The 11907-nt window shown below is 46.2% G+C and overlaps 2 pseudogenes; one reads left to right on the forward strand and one right to left on the reverse strand.

Annotated features, from left to right (window-relative positions):
- Positions 1 to 7931: 7931 nt before the first annotated feature.
- Positions 7932 to 9626, forward strand: LOC123255697 (annotated as a pseudogene).
- A 563-nt stretch (positions 9627 to 10189) lies between these two features.
- Positions 10190 to 11102, reverse strand: LOC123255699 (annotated as a pseudogene).
- Positions 11103 to 11907: the final 805 nt, after the last annotated feature.

Genomic DNA, 11907 nt, shown 5'->3' on the forward strand with positions numbered 1-11907 from the left:
AGGCAGCAGCTGCCGCCACCGCCGCTGCTGCCGCCGCCGATCACTTCCGGGGCGCGGGGGCCGGGGTCGCACCGCCCAAGGAGGGGGCCCCCAGCTCGGGAGCGACTTCCGGCGGAGCGCACAGCCCGGACCAGGACCAGGACCCGCGCCCGACCGGAGAACAATGACGGGAACCCTGCTCTTGGCCCCGCCCGCGGCGGGGAGCGCCGGATCCGTCTGCGCAGGTGCAAGCGCCCTGGCTCCTTGGGCAGCCCCGCCCTCTGCGCCGTGGTGACGTCAGCACTGTCCCCCGCCGCGACGGGGATGCTAGACTCTCAGCCGAGATTCCCGGATGCTGACGTCACCGACGCCCGCACGTCTCCGCCCTCGTCGGGCTCGTGCTCCCTCTGGGGCCGTCGCCATCTTGGGTGTCGAGAGGTCACCAGTCGCGGCTAGTCCTCCAGCTTGGGCCATAAAGGAGGACCTCCTCCCCATCCACTGCCCTCCCATCCCTATAGTCTAGACGCAGGCCCCGCCCCGCCCCGAGGGCCCCCAGCAGGAGAGCAGGGCCAGGACTAGGTGAAAGAGTTTCCTTCGGAAGGGGCCCTAAGGCGCAGGAGGGAATAAGGGACCAGGGAAGGTGGGAAGCCTGCCCCCTCACTCCCAGAGGCCCCTGCCCGCCCCTGGCCATTAAAGGCGGACTCCAAGGTAGCCGAAGACCCTCCCACTTTCCTCCAGGTCAGGAAACTCCCCTCCCCCAAAACGGCCCCGAAGGGGAAGGAGCCATGGCCTCCGGGAGTGCCGGTGAGGAACATCGCTCTTCAACCCCCCCCCACCCCCCCAGCTCATGAAGTAAAGCCCTCCAGAGTTGGGGGGGGGGGGGCAGCACAGCCAGTTCTGGGCAGGCAGGACTTGGATTCAGGTCTTCCAGACTAACCCTAACCCTAACCTCTTTCCAGGAGGCCTTCTTGTCTTTTTATTTTTTAAACCAGTCACTTTGCCAGGATGAAAAATGAGTGAGCAATGCAGCGCTTTGGCCAAGTCCAGAGGCTACCTTCTGAGTGCATCGACCCCTGGACAACCAACCCCTGGACACGCTGTAGCGCATAACCTGCTCCGGAATTCATTCATTGGCCAAAAACTCTGAGCCATGGAATGGCCTCACTCATGGCAGTTTTCGTCCCTGCAGTCTGCTGACACCTCGGTGCCTTGATGACAGCACGCCAGCCAAGTCTGTGGCCCGGAGGGAGCTGGGCTGGGATGACCTCAAGATACCATGAGTAATCCAAGAGAAGACAATGACACAACTTCAAGGAAACCAGATGATGGATTTTCCCAGATCGAGCTCATTTTTTTTTTTTAGCAAAGGCTTCATATAAAGCCACAAAACAGCAAAAATGCCTATAAATGATAGTTATAGCAGCAAACCATCTGTCCCCTGTGTGCCCTGCAGAAAGGCTGCTACTTGGCTCCCTGCTTACCTTCTCTTCTCTCTCTCTCTTCAAGAGTCTACAAATATACAAAATATTCATCTATTTTCTTTTTCAAGTAATTTCCCTAAAATGGAGAACTTCTAAATGGTCACACACACATACCAAGTTATCTTTAGTGTAATGCCCCCACTGTACAGGAAATGAGAAAATGAAACTTGGAGCTTGTCCACACTCCCCCTCCCCACACATACACTTCCTCACCCTAAGTAAGGCGAAACCTTTCTGGGCCCCAAATTCTCTTGCTGTGCAACTGAGATGATAATAAATTTCTACCGCCCTGCCTTATAGGGCATGTTATGAGACATAACAAATTAGTGTCTGAAAAGCTCTTGGAGGTTCTTGGATGAAAGGTATTCATTAAAGGGTGTATTATTAACAAGGAGCACTAATCCCCTGGAACAGGACTGAATTTGGTCATTTTCCAAAAGAAAAGCCCTCAAGGCTTCTGTTAAAAAACATATACGTTTGGTTCTTTTGATGCATTTAGTTTTGCTTACATTCAGTATCCCTTCATAATCTATTATGTTTGGTCAAAAGAGTGAAGTATAAGATTCAGTACTATCCATGGCTACCATATGCTTATTTGAAAGCATTTGCATAGTTTTGTCAGATGATTGTTTTGAGACCCTTTTTAGGTCTACCTGTCTTGGGCAGGCAGCCTGATGAAGCTCCTGGACCCCTTCCCAGGGGAATTTTTAAATGTATAAAGACAAATCCATAGGATTACAAAGGAAACCATTTCTATCGAAATACAATTATCAAAGTATTTATTTTCAAAAAATTCTAAGAACTTCTAGTATTTGTAAAATGCTCTTTATTAGCACAGTGTTTGACATACAGTAGGTGCCTAATAAATGCTTGTTTCCTTCCCTATAGCATCTTTAAAAAAAAGCCCTTACCTTCTGTGTTAGTATTAATTCTAAGAACAGTAAGGGCTAGATAATTGGGGTTAAATGACTTGCCTATGGTCACACAAATAGAATGTGTTTGAGTTCACATTTGAATCCAGGACTTCTGAGTCTCTGGTCTCTATAGTCCTGGCTCTTTGTCCCCTGAGCCACCTACAAGCTACCACCTAGCATTTTTTTTTTTTTAAGAAAAGGATGTTAAAGGATTCTAAAGAATATATTTTTTAAATGATAATAAAAGTACTATTCATATTAGTGTAGAACAACATAAAATGTCAAAAGACAAAGAATTGAATTGACTGATTTATTATTCATATGCATTTTTATCCCCCAAAAGAAAAAACGATCTGAGAGAGGCAGCCTTGGCTTCCAGAAGAGCAGGTTCACATTCTACCTCTGACTTATTCTATCAGATGACACTGGGTCAGTCCTTGAACTTTTCATTGTCCCAGACAATTTTCTCCACCAGTGGAGGAGAAGATGGCTGATGTACAATGTTAAAATTACATTTCTAAAAAGATATTTCACTTCAACATTGGTACTCTCCAAATTCTTCCATTCCTTTTAATTCATCTAGAATTAATATTCATCTCTCCATCTCATTCCTCCTAACCTTATTCTCCATCCTCAATGCAACCCCCTTCCTACCCCCCCTTCCCAGCTTGCTCCAGTCCCCTACTGTGGTCTCACTTTCCTGCCACCACTTTCTAGACTAAACAAATTCAGTGCTACATCTTCCTGTACCTTTCACTTCTTTGGCTCCAGGTCCTTCAGTCATTTCACTGCTAGCCTTCACCTCCACCATCTGCCTTCTCTTAACACCTCCTACTTGAGTTGAACATTAAAGGATAAATTACCACAATCATACTGATTGGATCCACCATAAACTGAGGTCAGCTACAGTCAACAATGCCTTCTCTGTGAAGTGGTGATACTTTAGTTCTTCCTGGACTGATCCAATCCCACTCTCAAGACATCATTTGGAAACTTTTTCCTTTTTCTGAAAGTCCCCAGAGCTTTCTCGCCCTCAACTCTCCTACTTTACTGAGAAAAAAAGACCATCCACTGAGAATTCTATATCTCTCCCCATTTCATCTACAATTGGACTTAGCCTTTCTTGCAGCAGTGCCCAAGTGATGGGGGCTGGGATAGCATCAGACTAGGCCCTGGGCTAGGCATCTAATATATCCAAGGCCAAGGATGCTTATGGGGAAGAGTGGTGGAACCTCTACACCTTTCAGACAGGCCCCAAGTGATATCAGACGAGACCAGTCTATATCAGTATATATAGACCAGTCTAGACCAGTATATATCAGACTGGTCCAGTCTCCTGTACATATCCAAGACCAGGAGAGTTTATGAGGTCTGTAACCCTAGAGCAACAAATGACATCAGCCCGACCCCAGGTCCAAGCCCAGGCGTGCTTATCTGGACACTGGAATAGCTATCAGGGGAAATTCCATTCATTAGTTCCCACCTGTGTAGAACTACACCTAGCCCCTTTGACTATCTCTAAAAGCCTAGCCTAGGGAAGGGGCAGGGGGACCTTGACTTTTTCCTCTACAAAAATTTTATTCCTCACTGCTTGGGAGAAGGCAGCTCCATCACTACCAGCCAGCACCACTTCTCAACAACCTCAACAAAAGCTTGGTCTGAGATGGACAGAGCTAGAGTGACAAATTCTTTGGAAGTGAGAGTGAACCACAGAACACACAATGCTAAAGCGGCGACCTTGTCAGGGCCAGCCTTTCTAGGCAGGGCCTTTGTACTAGTTTCATCTCTATCTCTGTCTCAGTCTCTATCTCTGTCTCTCTCTTAGATGCCAGGAAAATATCAAGTCTTCGAAGCCTGTTTCATTTTTGTCTTTGCATTTGCAGTCACAAACACTCTATGTGGCACAGGCTTGGTGCTTAATAAATGCTTATTCATGCCTCATTTTCAGTCTCTCCCAATACTGCCACCCTTTCCACTCCCCAAACAGGGTCAAATCTAATTAGCTTTTAAAAAGCAAAAACCTTCACTTGACCTTGCAATTCCCTCAAGCAACGGTCCTTTATCTCTCCTAGTTCACTATCTCTAACACTCTTAGAAAGAATAATCTGTCCTCACCATCTCCACTTCCTCAACACCCTATCTATAACCTGAGGCAATCTATGCTGAAATTTCATTTCCCAAGATTTAGCAGAGATTTTTGAATTAATTGCTTAATCCAATGGTATTTTCTTAGTCTCCATTGCCCTTAATCTCTCAGTGGATCTTCCTACAGCTGACTACTGGCTGGACACTCTCCTTTCTCATCTGTAAGATTGCTCTCCTCAGTTTTTCCTTCTACCTATACAACTGTGACTTTTCCCTTTCTAGTTTTCCAAGCAAATGTTGTTCTTACTCTATTCATTTGTAGCCCTCCCTCTGGAGAATCTCCCAACCCCCACTTAAACTGAGTTGATGAGATTTTATTGCTGGCTCTTTTCTTGGATTTTGCCTCCTATGAATTTCTAGATTCTGTCATCAGTGGTATCTTACTTGGACAGTTTTCTTCTTTCTTCTTCCTTTGCTAACTACAGTAGGCCAGGAAAATAGGAACAGTTCTTAGACTTGGCCAGGAGATAAGTGTTTATCATTTCAATGAAGAGGAAAGGCAAAGGGGGAAAAAAGAGAATCCCAGAGAGATGATCTCAGCAACCAGAGAATATATCACTTTGAGAAAGTAGATGGTATTAAGGAAGGAGAAATAAAGGGAAAGCTAATCAGAGGGTTAGGAACTCCTCAGGGTTTCAAAGGATCCCAGGCTAGAAGTCCCATTGTTTGAAGCTTATTGTTTCAGTTAGCAAAGAACTAAAACCAACTCCAAGACTCCAGTGCAGAAAAAGATAAACTAGTATCTCAGATGAGAATAGAAGGAAGCCCTGAAAGGCACCGAGTTGGAAGAACTAGCATAGTTAACCATAGGTAAGTAGGTCTAATCATGAAATGTACTTCCATTGCATTTAAAAAAAAAAAAATGAAACACGGATCTCTACCAGTCTCAACATTTGATAAATATGGAGTATCCAGTGCTGGCCAGATTTGCTTTTTTATAAACAGCAAAATAAACAGATATTCCTCAGTTATCTTAGATTTGGATTCTGCAGAACAGTTTTTGGTTTAAGGTCAGGGATATTAAAATCTGCCTCTGCTGACAGAGATACGAAGCTGTGGGTACAACCTTGAATATATACAAGTATAGCAACTGGGCTTATCGATGTCCTACTATTTCCTGCTTTCCCCCACCCTCAAGTATAACTGTGGTCACCAGGACAGAAATAATCTCTGTGGAATTCCACCCCCTTTCTTTGGTCCCTTTTGCTTATGATTTTAGCCTAAACTAGCCTATGCCACAAATACAGGAGAGAAAAAGGTTTTACCACTTTTCTGACTTCTGATAGTAATAGTACAAACTAAATACAGATTGAAGGGCTAAATTATTTACATTTTCTTTTTTCAAACTCTTACATTCTGTCATTCTGTCTTAGTTAACAACTCAAGACAGAAGGGCAAGGGCTTGGCAAATAATTTGAACCCAGGACCTCGACTCGAAGCTTGGTGTTGTATCCAATGTGCCACCTAGCTGCCTCAATTATTTACATTTTCAAGGTGCTTTTAGTAGCTAAAAAATGAGGAAACTATAGATGAACACTTGAAGTCTAAATCCTCAAAGCCTACTGCATACTGAAACGATTACACTAAAGCAAGGGGTTAACCTGGCATCTGTGAATTTGTGTCATATTTTGAAAATTATTTTAATATAAGTGGTTCAATTTGTAATCTTCTGAATTTTATATTTATACATTTGAAGGTATTATCCTGAGAAGGGATGCACAGACTTGACCAGCCTGCTGCCCCAAAAGGCTGAAAAGCCCTGCCTGCTCCAAAGCCTAACCTTTATCTCTCTCTCTTCTCTCTGTCCTTTTTTTTTTTTGGCTTTCCTGCGCGCCCCTCCCCCCCACATCCTATCATATACACAAAAGAAAGGCAGGAAACCTGGAAGAGAAACAAGGTCCTCTCCTCTTGGAGAGGAAGGGACCTTGGAGGAAGGCCATCTCATCCACTCTCTCACCCAGGCAGGAATTTTCTCAGGAAAAGCCCCCCTGTCCTTGGCTAGGTAGCTTCTGTGTGAACATTGCCATGAGCCATTTCGTTCATGAGCTGTACTCATGGACAGAAACTTCTTTATAGTAAGTGTAAGTCTGTCTCCTTGGAACTAGCCTGTTACTACCAGTTTCCCCCTCCATTGCTGCACAGAGTAAGGCAAGTTCTTTCCTACCAGATGGGTTTCCAAAAGATGGATTGTGAGTCTAGTAGGGGCTTAAAAAATGCTTGTTAGCTTGACTCATTGAACTCCTACCACCAGTCAGCGAGGCTGGGCTCAAAATGAAAAAAGCAGAATGGACTTAAGAAGGCCAGAAGTGAGAAGTGGATCATGTCATCCTATGTGTGCTGCCTCGGAATGAAGGTCTTCAGAAGAGTGGCACACAGGACAACTAGGTGGTGTGAAGATGGGATTAACTCTCCCCTTGTCTGTTTAAAAGAACTTAAAGTACCCCTACTTGACACCAAGTAAGAGAGTTCTAAGTCACTTACAAGAGTAAGCTCACACCTCCAAAGGTCACTGCCCCCCCCACCTTGGACAGTGGTAGGCAAATTAAAAGACTGTGATTGGTTCCCCTAAAGTGGGGGAGCAACAGGAAGTGATGTGGAGAAAACTACTTTAAAAAGGCCAGCCTGAGGACTGATTCATTCTCTCTGTGTTGGTGAGCTGGACTGGAGGAGGAGACCCTTTCCCTGGATCTTGCTTCTGGCTTGCTGTGGTGAGTGGAGGGATTCCTTCCTTGGTTCTTCAATGAGGAGACCCTCTCTGCTTGTTGGTGCTTTGGTGGGACACTCCCTTTAGCATGAGTTCTGGTGAGATTCTTGGTGGTATTAACCTCATGCCCATTAAAAGTTCTTGGCGGATTTTTCAGCATCTCCTGGCTCTTTGGATTTCGGTTTACTAATTAGGACTTTGGATTCTGGTAAGATTCGATTTAGGATTCACATTTGCGGTCCGAAGACAATGGGATTAAATTTAGGGTATTTGTAGCTAGGCAGTACTTTCTGTGTCTTTACATTTTTCCACCTCTTTGTAAATAAAGCTGCTAAAAGTCATTTTGACTTAAGCTGTAATATTTTTAAATTGGTGACCACAATATTACTTTAGAATTCTCATATTTAGCATAAAACCTAAATTTAACAGTGGCTCGGTAGATAAAGAGGCTAGCCTTGGGTCAGGAGATCCTAGGTTCAAATCTGACATCAGACACTTGCTAGCTGTGTGACCCTGGGCAAGTCACTTGGCCCCCATTTCCTGATACATAGTATTAATTCTAAAACCAAAGGTAAGGACTTTTTTTTGTGTGTGTGTGGACCCTGATTTGGGATGTACTTAAAGAGAGAATGGAGAAGAGTAGGGGACTGTGAGCAGGGCCTTGAACCAAGAGATCCCCCTGTGTTTTCTCTAAACTGAGACAATTGAATGAAAGAATTTATAACATTAAGTGCTGCCTATGACAAGTACTGTGCTATGTAACTACACAAGAGAAGGCCCTCTGCCCTCATGGAGTTTCTATTCTAATGGGAGGATCCACATAGGCAAGGGAGTTGCTGTCAGGGAGGAATATATTGGTTTGGAGAATTTTTGGCAGAGTCAGCAGAGCCTTTGGGGAAAGAGTTGTTTTGCTCTAAAACTCCGGGCTCGTCAACTCCTGAAATCTTTGGCTCCTCAGCAAGTCTTCTGGTTTTTTTCTAGGCAGTTCCAAAACAGATCATTTGAGGCATTTAGCCTCATGTTACCTTTAAGGTCCCCTGGGGAAAATTTTTGATAAAATGCTTTCTAGCTCTTAATGACCTAACACATTTTCTCTGCTCCTTTCCCAGGCCTATGAAGCTGCCTATTCCAGTTCACAGGGGACTTCATTCTGTCACTAAGGACAGACCAATGATAGTCTTCTAAAGCGTGCCAGCCCTATTTGCTCCCCTTTTCCCCAACAGTATGGGAAAGGCAATGTGGTGAAAAGGGAGAACTGGCCTTGGCACTGGGAAGAAGGGAGTTGTCCTGCCACTGTGTGATTAGGGGCAAGTCTAATCAAGCTGAGACATGTTGTCAATGGGCATTTACTCAGCTTTTACTATGTGCCAGGCACTGTGCTGAGTGCTGAGGGTATAGAGAAAGGCCAAAGCCCTGCTGTTCTCAAGGAGCTAATTATTCAGCATGGAGATAATGTGCATACAGCTCTGGCCAAACAGGCTCTCAGATGGAAGGCGTTTATGGGAAAGGCTTTTTGTAGAAGGTGGGACTGTAGCCAACATTTGAAGGAAGCCAGAAAACCAGAAAGTGGAGGTGAGGAGGGAAAAGGGCTCTCAGGAACAAGGAGGCCAGTGTCACTGCATAACATGGAAGGGGTGAGAGGTAAGGAGCTAGAAAAGAAGGATTGTATATTGATTCCGGAGTTCACAGAGAGCTGCTGGAGTTTATGAACTAGAAGGGAGTGACTTGTACCTTAGGAAGACCAATTTGACAGCTGAGGGCAGGATGGATTGGAGTAGGGACCGATCAGCAGGCTATTGACATAATCGAGGCATGAAGTGGTGTCTTGTGAATGAAAAAAATGGGTCATGGAAGAGAGATGTCATAAAGGTAGAAACAACAGGGCTTGGAAACAGATTGGCTATAGGGACTGAGAAAGAACAACTTCCTGGACTCTGCTGAGCACTGCAAAGCTGCGGGAGATGTTCCCACTGGAGATGGTGCAGAAGGTGGCAGCCACAGAAGGAGAATTTGGCAACTACCTCTTTTGCCAGAACTGCTTCCATGATGCCGAGGAGAAGTATAAAAGGGCCTCCTTGACTCTTTGCTGCAGGCCTTTTCACCCTGGGGAACGGGGTCAAATAGAGAGTGCCAAGCTGCTGGTCTTCCTTAACCTGTCCTTTGCTTACCTCAAGTTGGACCGACCCACCTGGACCCTGGTATAGGGCGAGCAAGCCTTGGCCATCGATTAGAAGAATGCTATGGCACCCTTCCGATGTGAGCAGGCTTGTCTTATCATGACCAAGTATGAGAAAGCCTGGGATTTGCTTGTCTGAGCCCAACCATGACATTCATGATGAGCTAAAGCAGCCAGCCAGCTGTTACAGACACTACCTGGAAGAAGAGAAGGAGATGTGCTGCTGAACATTTTCTCCTCTTCATTCTTCTGCCGGGGAACAGAGCTGAAGGTCTTCCTTCCTCCCTCTGGCTGAGCTGACTTCTGCTCATCTGGGAGGAAAGAAGTGCTTAGTGTGGCGGACCCAAGTGTCCAAGAAGCACTGTCCTCTTGCTCTGCTGTGTCCCAGGACCCAAAGCTTTTCGCCTTCCTGTGTGAAGGCCATAGCCCGGATTCATTCGGCTCTTCTCAGTGGGAGCGATTCACCTCTTCACCTGTGTGTTGTTTGGGGAGGTTTCTCAGTGGCTTTTCTGCTTGTACCCCCAACACTTGGACACCCAAGAAGTCTTTAATAAATGCTCTGTGTGTGTGTGTGTGTGTGTGTGTGTGTGTGCGCGCGCGCGCGCGCGTGCCCATTTCACATTGAGAAACTTACTTTATTTCTGGTGGAGGAGAGAGGAGAGGCTGGCAGTGCTGGTGGGGCCAAGCCAGTTCTTCTGCTCTATCCCCACTCTTGCCCATCCAAGAGAAGTGGTCAGACTAGGCTGCACCTGATGGCCAGGCTGACCATGCCGAGGACAGATGAAATGTGTCAGGCAGGGCAGAGGTGAATTAAGCCCAATAGTGGGGAGAAGATGTCTACATGAAGACATGATCCCTTGGGGGGCCAGTATGCCAGCTTCCGGCCCTTCAGCACTGACCACTTGTGCCTTTTTTCATGGTAGTGGCGAGGAGGATCAGCAAGCCAAACATTAGCAGCTTCTTGAGATCATGCTTCGGTTCAGATGCCCAATGCAAGAAGGTACACATGTCCTTTGCTACCTGTGCCATAGTAGCCAGTGCGCTATCATCATATTCAATGGTCTCCTTGTCCATAGGGGATGCCATGGGAATGGCCTGGCCAGAGAAGTAGGCATTGAAGGGAAGGCTCTCTTGAAGGGAGACTCCACTGTGTGGGTCACAGTATCCCGTGAGCAGGGAAAGACAGAATCCTCACTGCTGTGCCTGGCTCAGATGACGTACCTGAGGTCTGGGTACTGCCCCTTGCTGGCAGCCTGAGCAGCCTCAGGGATGGGGTAGGGCTGAGGGACACAGTCAGAAAGCTTCCCTGGCCTCATGAACATCTCTCTATCTTCATTAGGGCCACCTGAACCTCTTTCTCCTCTGCCAGGGCCTTGGCCTCTGATTCAGTGTAGCACACACCCACTAAATGGCAATAAGCCAGGTAGTCCATGCTGGGGCAGGAAGAGCACACCTGCTTATAGACCCGAAAGCCCTGGTGCATGCTGCTATGGTCCAAGGCGGAGAGGTAGCCTCAGTGAGACCAGGGTAGCTTGGTGGGTGCAGCTCTAGGTCACTGGCACCTACAGCAGTGTGCAGGGCCGCAGCAAGCCCTGCACCTCCTGCTGCCAGCATGCCCAGGGCTGATAGAACCACCTTACGGCCCCTTGAGAGGCTTGAGAATGATGACATCGTGACAACCTGGGGCCCAGGCCTTGTTCCACCTAGCACAGGGGTCGGCAACCTTTTTGGCCGTCCAGAGCCATAAACGCCACATTTTTTAAAATGTAATTTCGTGAGAGCCGTCCAGTGCTCACAGTGCCGCTCCTGTAACAGCGCCTGGAAAAAAATGGATTTTATGGCTCCTGCAGAAAGAGCCCTCTCTGGCCCTCAAAAGAGCCAGATATGGCTCGAGAGCCATACGTTGCTGACCCCTGGGCTAGCAGAACCAGCCATGAGTGTGCGGAAACCTCAGCACATTCTTTCTTTCTGGATGAAACCCAAGCAATGAGCCTAGTCAGAAAGAGGTGGTACCGTCGACAGGATTAGAGAAGTGAGGAAGACGGGAGGGTTTAGAGAAAAAATAATGAATTCAGTTTTAGACATTTTGAATTTAAGATGTTCTGGAATATCCAGTTTGAGATGTCCAACACAGTTGGAGATGACAAGATTAGAGGTCAGGAGAGGTTAAGGCTAGACAAATATAAGTCATCTGCATGGAGAAGATCATTGAAACCATGGAAGTGGATGAGATCACTAAGTGAAAGGATATGGAAGCATCTTGTTTCTGAGAATGTTTATACCTTCTCTGCTTCCTTTTCAGTAAAGAAGGATTCATCTTTGTGGAGCTGTCTTAGGGCGATGGACCTGTTTCATTAATATTGTGTGGTTTTCCTCTAGAATATGCTCGAAATCTGTTATTGCTCATTTTATAGTTTTCAAAGTTTCTATTCAAATTGTTATTGTATGGAGAAAGAAAGGAAGGAAGGAAGGAAGGAAGGAAGGAAGGAAGAAAGAAAGAAAGAAAGA

This window comes from Gracilinanus agilis, unplaced genomic scaffold, assembly GCF_016433145.1.
Source record: "Gracilinanus agilis isolate LMUSP501 unplaced genomic scaffold, AgileGrace unplaced_scaffold50182, whole genome shotgun sequence".
Lineage (NCBI taxonomy): Eukaryota > Metazoa > Chordata > Mammalia > Didelphimorphia > Didelphidae > Gracilinanus > Gracilinanus agilis.